Below are 11,815 nucleotides of genomic sequence, written 5' to 3'. Positions count from 1 at the left end.
CTCCGATTTACTGTCCCTTGGAGCTGTGAAAAATCAAACTTTAAAACCAACGTAATCAAAAGATACATCCGTTAATGCTGCAAATTTTCGACACTCGCAAGGGAATCAAAACCTACAGGGTACTTCCCGTAAACTCAGAATCTTGAAATTTGGTACGAATCAACGTCTTACAGCACAGATAAAGGAAAAATTGCGACAGTTACATCAAATAAAAAAATATTTTCAATAATTTTTGTACTGAACCCTCAATATGCGAGTCCGACTCGCACTTGGCCGCCTTTTTTTGTTCATTTGTGAGCAAACACAATTATCATAATTATGTTTGATTGATGTTGATTTTTAGCCGACTTCCAAGTCCGCGCAATTTTTGTAAAAAGTGGTACAAAGTTTTAACATATAGATAACTTAAAAAGTAATTGTCGAATCTCAATTAATTTTAAATGGGACCACTTGATACGCACCACCTTTTTATTTAAAAAAATCATCGATCTCGGTCCACCCAGTCAATAGTTCCGAGATAACGCACATAAAAAAGAAAATACAATCGAATTCAGAACCTCTTCCTTTTTTGGAAATTGGCTATGAAGAAATAATTTTCAATTCGATTGCGCGGCCGGAAAAGTATGAAATTTCGCACACTTATAATTTATATAGAAAAGGAGTGCAGAATGCTAATATATTTAAATGTACGTACTATACAGCTGTAGACAGCAGTCTGTAGTCAAATTGAAAAATTTAAAAAAGGTTCTTTATTTTCATAATTTTTTGGTTTTCTTTAATTTAAATTTTTAATTATGGTCGAATATCGACCTCTGGGCGATCACTAGTTAGTAGGTACCTAAAGATACGTAATTAGTGAGGTTACCGAAAAGGTTAATATATGACTTCAAGTCGATATCAGTTATTACTCGACGTATATTCCTAGATGTCAAAATGACGTTTAATATAAGTCCGTATAAGTTCAGATTTATGATTTGGACTTCAGATCCTACGTCTGAATGACGTTTTTAGGACCGCTGTAAATGGCCTGATAGACGTGCGAACGTTTTTAAGCTCGCGTACTTGGCTCGACGTCGCGTCGGTGACACACGTGAAGCTTAATCATTCTGTATTGCAATGTTGTCGAGAGAAGAAGCTTTGTGTTATTTAGGAATTATATCGTATCACTTATCGAATTGTATCGTATTACGGAATTTAGGATATTAATTTAATGACCTTAGAGATAGTTAATTAAACGTGACATCTAAGAAACATATTAATTATGGTAATATTAATTATAGGTATAATATGAAAATAAGTTGTTTGTTTTTTTGTTTTTCCTATTTTTTTTCACGTTTGTTAATTTAAAATTTAATCGGATGGATGGTCGTAATTGGCCTTTTTGATTATATCTCATTCTTGTTTGTTTTATATTTTTTTCTGTGCTGTATACTATCCCTTATAAGTATGTCAACACTAGCGCCGTCATACGCAATTAGAAAGGAATTTATAAGCAACAGATGCAACGATCGCGCCACCTAGCACATTGTTCGATAAGTCATCTACCCTCATTTATTATATTACTCGAGTTATTCTGACGTGTACGAAACGAACGGTGCAACCGCCGCTAAGGCAGTCTTGGCTCTGGCTTGGCACGATACACTTGTTGTATCCTGCTAATAGCTTAACCTAGACTCATTCAATAATTAATTTGTGCAAACGAATTAATTGTTATCTATTACGATTAATGTGGCTAGGCGGGACGTATAACTCGAGCAGTGAAGGTGAGCGTTGATGCGCATCTCAAAGGAGGCCTCCTTAAACCTACACCTGGGTCGCAAGTCGTAGGCACTGCTCTGAGTTACTCCCTATGCCACACGATAGATTGGATCGGATCGCATTACAATTTTGTTATAATCATTTTAAGTACTACCTACATAGTATTGTAAAGAGTGCGAGTATAACCTACGCCCGTGCCTTGCAAATATAGAAAAGGAGCTTCCAACAGTCGAAAGACTACAAGTAAATAAATAAATAAATAAATATGGTTTTAGGAAGAAATTTTATCAAATATTAATAATGTATAAATATTTAGGAAGAAATTAGTAACATATATTAACAATGTATAAATAATTTAACTATATTTATTATTTATATAAACCAAAAAAAAGACGAAGTTCTGAAATAGTTCGTTTTGAGTAATTTCTCAATCAAAAGTGATAAAAATTACAAATACCTACACTACAAGCGTTCCGCATCCACGGACTAGCGAAACATAATTGTGTTTAAAAAAACCGACTTCAATTACATCGACAAGTAACACATCGTAGGTATACGAAAAAATGGTCACGTAAATATGCGTATTTTGTTTTTTTTTTCGCATTATTAGATATAACCCAAAACTACTAATTAGATCGCAATCAAAAAATGGGAACACACGACATATAAAACCTTTTAATACAACAAAAATCATGGAAATCAATTCACCCAGTCAAAAATTGTAAGGTTCTTAAACGAATTGAGAACCTCCTCCTTTTTTGGAAGTCAGTTAAAATTGGCGGCTCGCGACTCGCAGTGCTGCCACACGCACGAGCGGATGCGAGTTACGAGCAAAATTTCAAACTTGTCAGATTGCCAACGAACTTACTCGGCGGTTATAAAGTACGTGAGATACGAGTGAAAAGGCTTAAGAAGTTGAATGCGACACCTAACGTAGACTTACAGATGTCATCAATAAGAGCTCTTTTTCCTGAAACTTGTAAAAATAAACACAAAGAGATCAAAAGATATTCATCTAAGCGTCAAAATTGACTTCTCGTGAGTTCATGAAGAACTCTGCATCCTCAGCATTAAAATAACATGTTAGAACTCGAAAAAGACTGCATACTGAAATCTTTATGATTTGGATGCTGACTTGGTTTAGGAATGGAACTATTTAAATAGTCTGTATATATATTCTAAACAGGAAATATTTGGATTTTTATATAGCATATATGACATATTATTTACATGTACTGCGTTATTATTATAATACATACATATATATATATATATCGATGCCTAACAGCCAAAAAGGGTTAAGCGACATTTTTTGAGAAACTGAGTTATATATATAGTTTATATATATAGTTGTATTCGATTCTAACTATATATATAACTCAGTTTCTCAAAAAATGTCGCTTAACCCTTTTTGGCTGTTAGGCATCGATATATATATTATGTATGTTCGGGGATAACTTCGTCGTTTATGAACCGGTTTTGATAATTCTTTTATTGTTAGAAAGGAGATATCTTAAGTGTGGTACGGTATGATAAGGAAACCAGGATCTAATGACAGGATCCCAGAGAAAGCGAGGGAAATCCTCGGAAATCCGGATAACTTTTTGCTGTGTATACCGATTTTGATGATTTTTAATTTAATCGAAAGCTGATGTTTATCATGTGGTCACATTTAAATTTCATCGAGATCTGATTACAACTTTTGGAGTAATCTTTGATAAAGCGTATTTACTTGACTATTTTTTCGTCTAACTACGTTGTATTACTTGTCGATGTAGTTGAAGTCGGTTTTTTTTCGTTTGCCAGCAAACAAAATTATTGAAATATCACTTTGTTGTCATACTTTTAGTATTGTTATTATTAAATTTTCTAGTAATCATTATTTAATGTGTGTTTCAAGGAATTTTGCTGTTTGTCTTACGATAACACATTGCGGGAAGCGTTATCAAAATAATTACTATACTAATACAACACGCAATTAGTGGTTTTGCGATACAAGTATTTTTTTATTGATTTTATTATTTTTTGAAGGCATAGCGAGAAATATCATGCTCAAAATTTTTTTCATGGTGTTTTCCATAGGCTATGGTATCCACTTACCATCAGGCGCACAGCACGCATGTTTGCCACCCTTGCAGTATAAATTGCTTGCTAACTAAAAAACCCAAATTCAATTACATCGACAAGTAATACAATGTGAGTAGACGAATAAATAGTCAAGAAAATACGTGTTATCAAACATTACAAAAAAAATATAGTCATTAGATCTCTATCCAATTTAAAAGGGACTATTACAATAAAATATCGAAAAATAGTCATCATCGATCTCGATCAAATTTAAATGGTACTATTACAATAAAGTATCAGCTTTTCGATTAAAACGTGAATTATCAAAATCAGTATACACAGTGATAAGTTATGCGGTATATAGTAAGAAGTAGGTCGAAAAATAGTCAAGTGAATTTGCGTTATCAGACATGACACGGACTACATTTCCATAAAAATAAAAATAAATCATCGGTCTCGGTCCACCTAGTCAATATTTCTGAATTAACATACAATACATACATACATATAACAACTTAAATAAAAATACAATCGATTTCAGAACCTCCTCCTTTTTAGAAATGGGTTAAAATTTATTCAGTACATATGCAAGATATTACACATATCGACATAGGGGGTCATTCAACTATTACGTAAGCTGAATTAGAGTAATTTGTAACCCCCTCCCCCTGTCAACAAAAAAAAATCACTACCATAGTACCCCTCCCCAGTATGCTTACGTAAACATTTGTATATATAAATATTGCTGACGTAACCACCATCTAGACCCCCGGCTCCCATTTCATCAAAAATATGCAAAACAAAGACCCCCCCTACACCCTCGGTGTTTACGTAATACTTGAATGACCCCATATATCTGATAGGTTGCCTAATCAAAGTGCCTCCGGACACTGCATACTTTAATAACTTTTATCTACACTAATGTTGTAACATTCTACTTATGTTTCCAATACTTGACTTATAATTACTACTGTTATAGCGCAGACAACAAAACACTCAATTTAAGCAATTTCACATGATGGTATAATATCCACATCGATATCGTAAAATTTCATTATAACATCGCGCGCATGCGCGCAGCTGCGCTCTCATTGGTTAGATTTTAATGGCGGCAAAATCACTGTGACAATACACGTACGCGTGAATTTAATTTAATAAATTAAAAGTTAAAAATGGATAGCGACGATGATATTTGTACGCCTCCGGATATTCTAGAATTGGCAACAAAATTAACTCACAATCTTTTGCCAGAAAAATTTAGAAAATTATATGAAAAAGAATATAATAACTTATTCAGACTCCGTCTACGAGCTCTACTGCTTGCCCCGCGACCGCTACAGCTGCTGGATCAATAATTAACATTAACTTTCAAAATTGTACCATCCAAAATTTGAACAATTATTATAAATAAACTATTGTCAGCTTTTACTCTTGTTGTTTGATTAATTGCATTAGTGAAGATAAAGTAGTGTATGCAACTGCATATAACACGGGTATTAAAACACTCGTTACTATTATGAAACTCGCTGCGCTCGTTTCATAAACTCACACTCGTGTTTTAATACCCTTCATTATATGACAGTTGCATAAACTACTATAATAATTAATTAATTCATAAAATAAATAAATTAAGCAGGTAAGTTAGTGAGTACTATTTATTGATGCAGAGCGTGCACTGCTGCATGCTCATGCATGCATTATAAGGACGGTTATAAATTTACAATGATAGGATTACAATATAAAAACCTAAGAAGACAAAGGGTATATTTTTATAATATTTATTTCCGTTCCCGTTTCTTCAGTACGTAAAAAGTATTTCTCGACAATTTCATGCCATTGAATGAAAATTTCATAGTTGATATCCTAAAGGTATAGCCTTAAATTAACTAAATACACCGTCCTGTGGAAAAACTAGCAAAACGAAAAAAAAAATCTACTTTTACAATTTACATGCACAAATAACCCCTTACGTAGTGGAAAAATTGTTAATTAGGTAAATAGTCAGTATTACTTATAATAAAAAACTTACTTGTCAGATATCGATCAGATTTGAAAAGGACCACATGAGACTCACTAGCTTTTGAATAAAACAAAAATCATAAAAATCGGTAAACACAGTAAAAAGTTGCGGCAATACATTTAAAAAAAGAAACTGTCGAATTCAGAACCTCCTTCTTTTGAAGTCCGTTATAAAACATTTAAATGTTTGCATGGTTGCATGTAAGTCGCAGGCAAAACGCTAGTCTATAATGGAATATTTATTTTTAAAAGTACAGGAAAATTGATTTGTTTATTGTTTTGCAACAGTATAAAATTTATTCTAGTGAAATAGTTATTTTTATCAAATAATCTTACACAATTAGTTGGAAGATAGCATAAATGGCTATCTTTGACCATTTGACATTTGACCGCCGCCATTTTGAATTTTAATAAGCTGCTTGTCGTACTTGTGTCATTGTCTTTCTAAATCAGTTATAACTTGACGCTAAAAGGAGTAGTTTGTTTTTGTTCGTTACAAATTTGTGTTGTTTATCGTGTTTCTATTGAAGGTTAGTTGAATTTTGTTTATTAAAACTTATAAGTGACACTTAATTAAGTTTATTATATTAATCTTGTTTTTAATTCATTTTATTTAGTTAAATAATTTGTTTACTAGTATAGGTATATAATCCAAGTGGTTAGACCAATAAAATGACTTATTTCTCTTAGATAGAAAAAAAACTTGTTTATTTTTTGCAACTGTTTTGTAATAGTGATATTTTTTAATTTAATCTTGATATTAATATTTTTTAGTATATCACGATTACTAAACAAATTTGTAAATAATAACTTGTAGTATAAAGCATACGACTACTTTTTCTTTTTCATTTTTTTCTTTATAACTAGGTCAGCAAACAAGCGTACGGCTCACCTAATGGTAAGCGATTACCGTAGCCTATAGACATCCGCAGTTACCGACTACTCCGGACCCAGTCCAGCAGCACTCTACCTTATTCGCACAGGACACATCATTACTTTAGAGCAGTGGTATTTAGCTGTGATCTTCTGTAAAGTCGGGGTACTTCCCGAGTCGTGCTGCTTGAGATTTTGAGCAGAATATTTTCTGCTATGTCCTTTATACGACCCTTTCTATGAAAACTATATGGTGAAATTCAGTTATTAATTAGTTACAGCACGTGTTTAAAAAACAAAAGACTTAGAACGTAACTGTTTTTGAGACGTCTCGTAATAATTAGAAATTGCATGCTACTTACTAAGAGTATAAAGCAAGCGCGAAAAGAATACTCACAATATACCTAATCTATCATAATCTTTAACGCGCCAAAAAATGTAAGAATGTATTAAAAACACTTATAAAAATTATTTTGTTGTTTCTTACAGTTTCGTACCAATTTACGTTCTAGGGTATTTGTCAAATGTCCAAACGGGCCTCTTAGATCCTGGATAGATCCTGGTTTCCTTGTCATGACACCACTCTTGGGATATTTCCTTTAAAACAAAAAAATAATTATCAAAATCGGTTCATAAACGACGAAGTTATCCCCGAATATACATAAAAAATATACGGTCGATTTGAGAAACCTCCTTTTTAGAAGTTGCTTAAAAATCAAATAATATCTTTATTAAAATAGCCGTCAAATGTACCTTCGAATCGTTATTTTACAAATAAAATTTTTAATTATTAAAAGTGAAGCGACCACCGATTCGGAATGTAGGTTGTGAAAAAAAAAAATTTGCAATAAACTTTGCAGTTACTCTTTAAAAAAAAGGTGTTATTACCAAATTTAAAATATCTTTTATGAAATAGTAAATATATCGTTTCACATTTAATCATAGTTTTAATGTACCGTTACATATTCGCCGGCGGGTGACGCCGCGGGGCACAAACGGGCTTTTTATCGCAAATATTTTTTTAATTGGCAGACAATGATATGCAATAAACGTCCACATAGGTAGTTTATTTTTATAATTTTTGTATATAGACGTACTTTTATGTATAATAATTTTGTTTGCTCGCTAACGAAAAAAGAAACCGATGTCAATTACATCGACCAGTAATCGTCATCGTTTCAGCCTAGTGCAGTCCACTGCTGGACGTAGGCCTCCACAAGCTCGCGCCCAAATGGCGTAAACTCATGTGTGTTGCCCATAGTCACGCTGGGCAGGCGGGTCGGTGACCGACCAGTAATATAATATATATACATATAAGCATGCATCGTAAGCATGCAGCAGCGTAAGCATCAGCTTTTGTATTTTGACTAACTGACATCTTCCTCTCAACTTCCGTTCGCTTCGCCCGATCACATTTTTCGTAATGCTCTCGTCACGCATTCACCAGCTTATTCCCCAAGTCAAGCGTACGTAAAGAAGTTTTACTTCAAAAACAGAATAAAATAAATATTTAAAGGGGCTCCCATACAACAAACGTGATGATTTTGCTCGTTTTTGCTCGATATTGATAACGGCAAAAGGTAGACGCTTTAAATATTTACAGAATATTTAATTATATATTCACTTTAAAAAATAAATAGTGAAATTAAAATAAAACAAATAGTTGCGTCGGGGGGGTCCCATACAACAGACATGTTTTTTTACAGTTTTTACAATATTACGGAAACACGTGTGTCACTCCATTTTTGGCGCGAACTTGTAGGGGCCTATGTCCAGCAGTGGACTGTAATAGGCGGAAATGATGATGATGATAATGATGTTTACGGAACCCGTCCGCGAGTACGACTCGCACTTCGCCGTTTTTTTTTATTGGTTACGTACTACGACTTTTAAACCTTAAAATTATGACATGAGATAAGGTAACCTCGGTCCGACTTTATTACTATACAACACAATTAATAATTATAAATATTAGGTTAGAGAAAATTTTCTTCATCTATACTAAATTATAAAAATTATTAATTAATTATTAAAATTTAAAATATTATAAAGAAAAAAAAGTATCTAACTTTCTTGTTTGTAGGGGGTTATCTTCGAAAATACTAATTCGATCAGAACACTAGATACACTATTCAGTGGTGACATAGGCTATATTTTATTGTGATTGAACAAAAAATACATTGAATAATCTTATATATAAAATTCTCGTTCACAATGTTAGTTACAATACTCCTTCCTGCTAAACGGCTGGACTGATTTTTATGAAATTTTGTGTGCATATCTACAACATCTATTTTTCATACAGCTGTTATAAGAGGGTGGGGGAATTGAGGGGGGTAAATAACATATATGGCAAAACAATGTTTGCGGGGTCAAAGTAATTCAAGGTAAGATTTTACAAAAGTTATATACATAAATTATAAGATATATACACCATTTTGTTCGATAACTTGCTGTCATCTCGTAGCCAGTGGAAGGATTCCTTTGCTGTAGAAATGATGGGACTTTTCATAAAAACCGCGTCAAGTACTTTTGACAGTAAATAATTCTGAAGAGACCGAAACAGCTGTAAATCTGAGGGTGCAAGATCGAGGCTGTATCGTGCAGGCATTATGACTCAATTTACTTGACTATTTTTAACCGACTTCCAAAAAAGGAGGAGGTTCTCAATTCGACTGTATTTTTTAACCGACTTCCAAAAAAGGAGGAGGTTCTCAATTCGACTGTATTTTTTTTTTTTTTTTATGTATGTTACATCAGAACTTTTGACCGGGTAGACCGATTTCGACAAAATTTGTTTCAATCGAAAGGTGGTGTGTGCCAATTGGTCCCATTTAAATTTATTTGAGATCTAACTACTACTTTTCGAGTTATATCTAATAATGCGTTTTTACTTGACGCTTTTTTCGTCGACCTGCGTTGTATTATACCGCATAACTTTCTACTGGATGTACCGATTTTGATAATTCTTTTTTTGTTGGAAAGGAGATATCCCTAGTTTGGTACCGTGATAAGGAAACCAGGATCTGATGATGGGATCCCAGAGAAATCGAGGGAAACTCTCGAAAATCCGCAATAACTTTTTACTGGGTGTACCGATTTTGATAATTTTTAATTTAATCGAAAGCTGATGTTTATAATGTGGTCACATATAAATTTTATCGAGATTTGATAACTATTTTTTGAGTAATCTTTGATAATGCGTAGTTGCTTGACTATTTTTTCGTCGATCTACGTTGTATTATTTGTCGATGTAATTGAAGTCGGTTTTTTTTTCGTTTGCGAGCAAACACAATTGTTTTTATGTATGTTACATCAGAACTTTTGATCGTATGGACCGATTTCGACAAATTTTTTTTTAATCGAAATGTGGTGTGTGTCAATTGGTCCCATTTAAATTTATTTGAGATCTAACAACTACTTTTCGAGTTCTATCTAATAATGCGTTTTTACTTGACGCTTTTTTCGTCGACCTACGTTGTATAACTTACATAACTTTTTACTGGATGTACCAATTTTGATAATTCTTTTTTTGTTGGAAAGGAGATATCTCAAGTTTATATCCTTTCTTAGGGGATAAGCTCCAATTTCTTTTTGTTATACTTTTTTTAGTAGGTTTTTGAAATAACAACACTACCAAACCCTTATTAACTTATATGTTCTGAAAAAAAAATATTGTACAGAATTGACCTCGCTAAAACTTAATATAGTTTTTAAAGTAAATTTCTTTACGCTCGCTTGATTTGGTGATTGCGTGACTAGAGCGTTACGAAAAGTGTGATCGGGGGCGGCGAACGGAGCAAGGAAAAGAGGTGCGAGCACACATTTTCTATTTCTCTTTCTCTCGTAGCTAGCTAGCTAGATACGTTTCGTATATCTAAGACAGTGCAGGCCTATTGTGCAGAAGTTTGACTTCTGTCGTGTGGCCTAAAGCACACTCGTTTTTTTTTACGGTTTTATCATTAGATATATGTACAGATAAGGTTTTATTACGAAAGGAATACGAAACGAACACAACAATGCCACGCACATTTGTACACATCCATTGTTTCAATGTTTTTTCCTTAATTAGAGTTATGTGATTCATTCAGTAGGTATCAAGGTTTGAACAGACCTGTTTTTATACGGAAGTTTTATTTAGACTAGCTCGTCTCGCGGCTTCGCCCGTTTGGAGTACACGACTTTGCCTGTTCCGTTTTCATCCGTTAAAATACAGCGTATATGTGTGTGATAACTTCATAATAGGTTCTCAATTCAACAAAAAATGTGTGTGGGATTCACACATCAGAAGTAAAACTTCTGAAAAGTAGTAGATTCTGAGGAAGTTTCACTTCAAAAATCAAAATCAAAAATAACTTTATTTGAAATAGGCTTCAAAAGCACCATTCGAATCATCGCCTTAAAAATTAAAAAATTTCTCATTGTTAATATCGAAGCTACCATCGATTGGTAACGTAGATTCTGCAGAGAAGAACCGGTAAAAAACTCCGCAGTCACTCTTTAAAAAGCAATTGTGTTTCGATATAAAATCGGTAATATCTTGCATGAAATATATAATTACTATCTTTGTTATAAATAAGTAATATATATCCTATAACCTACTTTGAGTAACGATCGCTATCAGGTGTACATGATCTGATCCTTCTCCTAGATGAGGAAAGAGGCCTATGCCCAGTAGGGGGATATTAAAGGCTGAAGCGTAAACCTATAACCTGTTACGTTCCACTACTGGCCAAATGCCTCTTTATCAATATCAGAGAATGGTCGCAGCTTAATCCACCACGCTACTCCTTTCAAATATTTCCCCTGCCATTACTATCGACTGCTATCTGATGTCTTTGATAACAACTGGACCGATAGCTTCACGCACTTATAAGGCACGGTGTGGACCACAAGGACATCCGAGCGGGAATCAAACCTGCGATCGCTTTTAGACTTCTATATGCACCAGTACAGCAGAACGGTATTCAGTAAAAGTAGTACCTAACATATGATGCTATTTATACTAATATTATAAAGCTCAACAGTTAGTTTGTTCGTTTAAACGCGCGAATCTCAAGAACGACCGTTCCGAATTGAAAAATTATTTTTGTGTTTA

Source organism: Melitaea cinxia, chromosome 25 (genome assembly GCF_905220565.1).
Source record: "Melitaea cinxia chromosome 25, ilMelCinx1.1, whole genome shotgun sequence".
NCBI lineage: Eukaryota > Metazoa > Arthropoda > Insecta > Lepidoptera > Nymphalidae > Melitaea > Melitaea cinxia.
This window is presented reverse-complemented; position numbering follows the sequence as displayed.